Source organism: Rattus norvegicus, chromosome 3, assembly GCF_036323735.1.
Source record: "Rattus norvegicus strain BN/NHsdMcwi chromosome 3, GRCr8, whole genome shotgun sequence".
In the NCBI taxonomy this organism is placed as follows: Eukaryota; Metazoa; Chordata; class Mammalia; order Rodentia; family Muridae; genus Rattus; species Rattus norvegicus.
The window spans coordinates 178,744,998-178,752,797 of NC_086021.1; the positions used below are offsets into that span (position 1 = coordinate 178,744,998).

The window sequence follows — 7,800 nt, forward strand, 5'->3', positions numbered from 1 at the left end:
AAGATGGCACAGGGGGCGACAATGAAACAAACTAGGAAGACCCTGAAGATATTGGGAAGGGAAGACAAAGGCCATCGTCGCCATTTCTGACCATTTCTGACCCTAGTTTAGAAGGAAATTTGCCGGATAAATGAGTGAGATCCAGGCTCCTGAGCACTCCCAGACACTTCTCTGTGCCTGCACAAGTTTCCTGCTTTGGAAATCCATCTTCTGGGAACAGTGCCTGCAGCCTTGACCATGAGAAGGCATGACTTTCCCTCCCCAGCTCATTAGCATGCTCTTGGAGAGGAGGAACTAGGAGGAATCATTGGTTCCTCCCGAGACTCCACCCACTCCCTTCCAACCCTTAGTCAAGACTCCACCCACTCCCTTCCAACCCTTAGCCAAGACTCCACCCACTCCCTTCCAACCCTTAGTCAAGACTCCACCCACTCCCTTCCAACCCTTAGTCAAGACTCCACCCACTCCCTTCCAACCCTTAGCCAAGACTCCACCCACTCCCTTACAACTCTTAGCCAAGACTCCACCCACTCCCTTACAACCCTTAGCCAAGACTCCACCCACTCCCTTCCAACCCTTACCCAGCTGCAGGGAATTCTGCCCTAGGACAGTGGTCTTATGGGGGTGCCTGAATACTGAAGTAGACAGTGGACTGGGGTTGGGGCTGTCTAGAGTTTTCCTGAGTGTCACCCACACCAGGATAGGAGTTACTGGTGACATGGCTGCCTTTTGAGCCACTTACATGGCTGTACTACCCCCTCTTCCATGCTCCTGTGGGAAACCCCAATAAACCCACGAACGCACCAAGCTACACTTGAGTGAAATTCTTTCCTAGTTCTGCCAATCACCCTTTGTCTGTGGTGAGTCACCATTTCTTCTTATCCCTGGGAAGGCACACACATTTCCAGTCACACCAACCAAGTACAAGGGTCCCCCCACTCCATACCCGACCAATGCTTACCCTGGTGTATCTTTGACCACAGCCATTCTCTTGGGTATTGGGACAGGTCACTAATTCTGGCTCACATTTCCCTGATAGCTTGGGACACTAAACTTTGGTTTTCCTTCAGTCCATTGCTGTTTGTATTCTCCCCCTCCGAGAACCGTCTGCTCCCATCACTTGCCTATCTATCTTTTAAGCAGGTCATCTGCTTTCTCAGTATCTGATTATCCGAGTCCTTTCCATATTTAGGCTATTAGCTTATTATCTTTGATGACATACGTCTGTCCACTTGTTTACATTTTACAGTGTGCCGTACATAGGTCCTGTACGTATCATATTCATTTTATTCTTATGCCATGGGTCTTTTTTTTATGCTATTGTAAATCACACATTTAAATGGCATTCCCCAAGTGTTTGTTGATAGCATGCAGAAATGCAATTGATTTTTGTGAATTAACCTTATTGTCTGTGACATTAATACATTCCTTTGCAAGTTGGGGTAACTGTTTGCATAGCTGTCTTCAGACTTGTTTATTTTCATCATCACGCTGTCTAAGAAGAAAGGCAGCCCGAGGCTTTCCTTCCCAGACTGTATGGGCTTGTATTACGTGTCTCTGACTCACGGCAGTCTCTCAGACCTTGGGAGAATTTGCACAGGCCTGTTCGGATCAGGCATTACAGATTGACCCTTGATCTTCAGGGGCCATATCCTGTCCTTTGTCACTGAAGAGGGTAGTGGGGACCTTGGGTTGTCCTCTGCCTTTTTGCAGGTGGAGAAAGAGCTTTGGTTCCTGTTCTGAGCTGCTCTTAAATGATTGTTGACTTGGGTCTGTCTGCTTGGTTGATGGTGCCTGTTTCTCCTTTGTCCTTACATAAGGTGAGTTGCAGGAACTAAATTTCAAACGATAAGTCAATTCTCCATTTTGGAGGCCAAACCTATGTTGTGTATCATGACGTACTTATTGGGGAAAGATAGCCAGCTAACTGGATAGATTGGTAAGTAAGTAGATAAACAGATACAGGAAGAGATGAAAACATGATAGAGATGATGCATAGGTGAACACGTGATAAATAATGAATATATTTAGATAGATAAGAGGCAAAGAGTTAACTGACAGATGAAGATGAGAGATAAAGAGATATAGGTGATAGATAATAGATGATAGATTGATAATACATGATAGATAATAGAAAATAATAGATGATAGAACATGATATAAAGAGAGATGATGGATAGAAAGATGATGGATAGATGGTAGATGATAGATAGATAGATAGATAGATAGATAGATAGATGATAGATGATAGGTGGATGGATGGATAGATAGATAGATAGATAGATAGATAGATAGATAGATAGTAGATGATAGGCAGATGGATAAATAGATAGATAGTAGATGATAGATGGCTAGATAGATGATAGATAGATAGATAATAGATGATAGATGATAGATAGATAATAGATAGATGATAGAGAGATATACATAGATAGATGATAGATAGATAGATAGATAGATAATAGATGATAGATAGATGATAGATGATAGAGAGAGATATAGATAGATAGATGATAGATGGATAGATAGATAGATGATAGATAGATAATAGATGATAGATAGATGGATAGATAGATGATAGATGATAGAGAGAGATATAGATAGATAGATGATAGATAGATGGATAGATAGATGGATAGATAGATGATAGATAGATGGATAGATAGATGATAGATAGATGGATAGATAGATGATAGAGAGATAGATAGATGATAGATAGATGGATAGATAAATGATAGATAGATGATAGAGAGATAGATAGATGATAGATAGATGGATAGATAAATGATAGATAGATGATAGAGAGATAGAGATAGATAGATAGATGATAGATAGATGGATAGATAGATAGATAAATGATAGATGATAGAGAGATAGAGATAGATAGATAGATGATAGATAGATAGATAATAGATAGATAAGTAGGTAGATAGATGGATATAATATGATATAGAGATAGATAAACAGATAAGTATAGATAGATAGACGGTAGATTCCATTAGAAAATGTTTTAAAATTGGGCTGGAAATGTGTATTGGTAATTTTCCTATTGCTGTAATAAAATGCCACGACCAAAAACAACTTGAGAAGAAGAATGCACCTTAGTTTATGGCTTCAGACAGACAGAGTCCATCATTGAGGGGAAGGAATGGCTTGGTGACAGGAACTGGAAGCTCACTGTTCACATTTTTATCCACAGAAAGGAAGAGAAAAGAGAACAGGAAATGTGGGCATGGGGGCGAGGCCACAGACTCTCAAGGCTGCCCCTAATACCGTATCCCTCCAGCCAGACTGCACCTGGCTGTTATCTCATACTTCCTCCCACCCCCGAAACAGCACTACCCACCGTGGACCAAGGGTTCAAACCCTGAGCACAGGGGGAACATTTCATACTCAAGCATCAACAAGGTGCATCTCACTTGGTAGAGTGTGTGTCTAGTTTGCAAAGCCCCAGGTTTGATCCCCAGTGGTGCATAAACCAGGTATGTCCATAATCCCGGCATTAGTGAAGTAGACGCAGGAAGAGAAGAAGTTCGAGATCATCCTTAGCTACATAGAAAGTTCAAACCCAGCTTGGCCTACAGATTCTGCCCCCAGCTCCAGGAAAATATTTAAGAATGTTTATATTTAGGTTAATAAGATGCTAATCTGTAGGATTAGATTTTTTTTAAGTATATCTCTGCTCTTGGCATCATGGTGTTGACATTCTTGAAAACCGAGTTGGCAAATGTTGTCTCTTTTCCGAGTGTGTGTAAGATTAACAGTATTTATTACCTAAATATTTTACAGAATTCATGAGAGAAATCGCCCCAGCCTGGAGTTTCCTTTAAGAAGGGTTTTAATTATGAATTCAAATTCTTTCATACATTTAGGGCGGCTCTGATTTTTCTATTTCTTCTTATGCCATTTTAGGTAATTTGTGTCTTTCAAGAAATGTGTCCACTTACCCTGAGCTGTCAGATTGATTGGCATGGAGTTGTTCCTAATGTTCACTTACTGTCTGTGTGATGTCTGAAGGGTCTTCAGAGATTTTCCCCTCTAAACTCCCGATACTCGTAACTCATTACCGCTCTCTGTGGCAAAAACAACACGTTCAATGAACCAGAACCCTCGTAGCCTAACACAAATCCGTGTTAGGTGTACACTTAAGAATGGCCTTCCCGTCTTGCAAGCCATCCTGCCATTGCAGAAGGCTCACCTAACTTCCGAACATTACTTCCTGTGGGAGCAGTCAACACTTCCTGTGAGACCAAGCAACACAGGCCGGTTGGTTTCATTGGGTTTTGCTTGGGTGGTCTTGCTCCCCTTGCACTGCATATCCTTTTTATAAAGTGATGTATTGACTGTTATTTATGGTGTATGAGTTTGCATGTATGTTGCTTGTGTACCGTATGTGGCCATGGAGACCAGAGGAGGGTGTTGGATTCCTGGGAACTGGGGCTGCTTCATCTTTCTATATCAAAAGGGTAGGTACCATACATAATGTTACAGCCCCTCTCACTCTTGAGTTCTTGCTTTTCCTCAATAGCTCTGTGATCACGCTGCCCGCTGTAGTAGGAGCAATCTAAGCTTATTCCCTGACTACCTTACAAAAAATCAGACTCAGACTACGGTTATTGTATTGGGCTTTGACAATTACTGGGGGTCACCCGTAATCTACTCTTCTAACTGCAGGCCTGGCTACCTCCCCAGCGGTGTACCCCAGATATTTGCTGTTTCTCCTGGCCACGTGCTCATGGTTCCTGTCCCCTCATGGGGGCTTCTTCCTCTCCTCCAATTCTTCCCACTTCTCTTCCCAGTTTCCGTCTTCCAACCAGGTCACTCCTAACCCACCTCTAATCCCTCCAGTGATTGTCTGTGGCCAACTTTGTTTAACCAATAGTTTTAAATGAAGGAACAAAGTTTGCACGACCAAAGCTTGTGAGCAGGAGAAGTCACTCAGGCCTAGACTCTCAAGTCTAGAGTTTAGCACTGCAATGCATAGCAATGGACCAAACCTCAATGGCCCACTAATTGCTCCTCTTTCCTTATTCCCCTTTCTAGAAGAAAAATGGTAGCAGCTTCCCAGGTTTTGGTAAAACTCAGTGTCCATCTAGGTAGGCAACCCCCTCCCATGGTAACCTTCGGAAGGGAGGGGGGATCAGAAAGGCTTTAGAGCACTCCTCGGGGCTATCAAAGACTGGCAATATGGATGGTTATGACTTTTAATTTCCTACAAGTAAATGTACATATTTTAATCTGATTTCAGGGGGAAATGTGTCACTTTTTTTTTTTACATTGGAAGATGTAATTTTAAAGTTCAATTAAAAATATATCTATGAAAACAGTCAGGAAAATTCTGGAACATATTCCAAATGATTAAAATACGGCGCTGATGGAGAATCAAACAGATCAATGGGATGGGATGGAGTACAGAAATAAATATGGAAATTTATTATGAGGTGGAAGTGATATTTCAAATCAATTTGGAAAAGAGTCAATGTGCGAAGGCACCTGACTAGCTATCAGGAGAGAGAGAGAGAGAGAGAGAGAGAGAGAGAGAGAGAGAGGAAGAGAGGGGGGAGGGGGAGGGAGGGAGGAAGGGGGAGGGTGAGGGAGGGAGGGAAGGAGGGAGAGAGAAGGAGAGGAAGGGAGGGAGAGAGAGAGGGAGGGGAAGGGAGGGAGGGAGGAAAGGAGGGAGAGGGAGAGAGAGAGAGAGAGAGAGAGAGAGAGAGAGAGAGAATCCTTCCTCATCTAATATTGAAGTGCTTCTATTAGTTACTAGAAAGTATCAAAGAACTCCACTCACAGTCATGGGACAAAAGAGCCTCCAGCAGAAAAAAACAGAAAAGTCAGAAGCCGTCGAAGAAATTGGCAGCCAATCGGACAGGGCCAATGCTGTGTGCTACGTGCCAGCTTCAAAATGATATATCCCAGGTCACTGCCCTCAGAACCGAATTAATGGGACCTTACTGGGAAAAAGTCTCTGTGGACGCCAGTAAATGAAGATGAATTCATAGGAGAACTTGGGTGATTCCTGTCCTCATGAGAGGAGGGAAGACCTGGGGTGTAGCTAAGGGGCTGAGAACCTGGACAGCACGTGCCATGATCTCCAGGAATTAACAAATGAGCGATATGTTCACGCTTGCATGCCATGTACATGCACGCACACATACAAACACACACACACACACACACGATTATAGGGTCATTTGTAGCCACAGTCACAAGGAAGACAGACACGTTGACAGCAGTGGCAGAAGCTGGAGTGCAATGACGAGACACCAGAACACACAGAAGCTAGAAGAGGCACACAAGGATCTTTCCCGAGTCTGTCGTGAACAGGTTTCTGACGACACCCTGGCTTTGGACGTCTGATCTCCATCAGTGTAAGAGCTGGCTGGTTCCAGCGACTCTGTCTTATTTATATTCAGTGAAGAGAACTCTACTGTGAGTACTGAGCTGCCTGGGAGTTAAAGCCGCTGTGACGGCGCTCGCCTGTAATCCTGGCACTCGGGAGGTGGAGTCAGGAAGGTCGGAAGTCCAAGGACAACGTTGGCTACATTCTGAGTTTGAAATCAGCGTGATTTACATGAGACCCTCTCTCAAGGGAAGAATTGTGTGGGAAATATAAAATATACTAAAGGGGGAAAGATGTAAAAAAAATCAACTGGGAAAAGTGACTTCAACTTACATAACTAAGAAGCTCTTTCCTTAACATGGAGAAAACTCATTTTAAATAAGTGTTGTTGTTATTATTATTATTATTAATGATTTTAGAAACAAGTTTTCTCTGTTTAGCCCTGGTTACCCTGAAACTTGATCTTGCTCTATAGACCAGGCTGCAGAGATTATTGGGAGATCATTTGGCTCTGCCTCCCAAGTGCTGAGACTAAAGGCCTGTGCCTCCTCTGCCCAACTTAGATCTCTACGTTTCGCCTGCCAGCTCCTTCCTAGGAAGTGAGCACGTGAAGCTTTCTGACAGTGTTCTTTTGATCTTGGTGCGAGTAAATTTATTCATAAACAAATAAGGCCATCGCCCGGTGGGCGACCTCTGATCTCCTTTATTCTTCTTTGCCCAAGTTACTTTTCGGTTGCTGTGCTAAAACACTCTGACCGAGAGCATCTTGGGAGAGGAAAGAGTTCACTTCAACTTCCAAGTCACAGTCCTTCGCTGAGCAAAGTCATGACAGGAATATGGATGTCATGACAGGAATATGGATGTCGGCTTGTTGCTATCCCATACGGAGTGTCACCTTCAACCAAGGAACTCACTCACAGCCTGGAGTGCTGCAGCAACCATGGGGGGTGCTGTTGCCGGCTCATGTTCCTCTAGTTTCTCATACAGCTCAGGACCACAAGCCCAGGAAATGGTGCCGCCCACAGTGGGCTGGGGCCTCCAACATCAATGAACCATTGAGACAATTCTCCAATGGTGTACATCCAATCTAGGCAACCCCTCAGCCAACCCCCTCCTCCTGGATGACTATGAGCTGTATCAAGCTAACAGACAAAGCTGACGAGAACATTCCTTCTCACTGCGTCAGTAACTAGGTTTTCGTGAAGACTCTTAAGACAGAGGAGGAAGAAGAGATATATCTCATACATACCTGTGGAACGAGATCAACCTGAGAACAGCCTTCCAAGCACCTGCCTGCTGCCTCAGCCCCCATTGTGCACCCCCACACCTCACCACCTCAACCCTATTGTGCGCCCCCAGACCTCACTCCCCTCAGCCCCACTCTGCACCCCCACACCTCACCACCCTCAACCCCACTGTGCACCACCACACCTTACTCCCCTCAGCCTCACTGTGCACCC

The 7,800-nt window shown here is 44.0% G+C and overlaps 1 long non-coding RNA gene across 1 annotated transcript; it reads left to right on the plus strand.

The window, feature by feature from the left end:
- The first annotated feature begins 1,711 nt into the window (after positions 1 to 1,711).
- On the plus strand, positions 1,712 to 4,349 carry LOC134486487 (uncharacterized). Its single transcript, XR_010065480.1, has 2 exons — positions 1,712 to 1,820; positions 3,913 to 4,349. It is a non-coding gene; the product is annotated as an uncharacterized LOC134486487 (long non-coding RNA).
- The last annotated feature ends 3,451 nt before the right edge of the window (positions 4,350 to 7,800 follow it).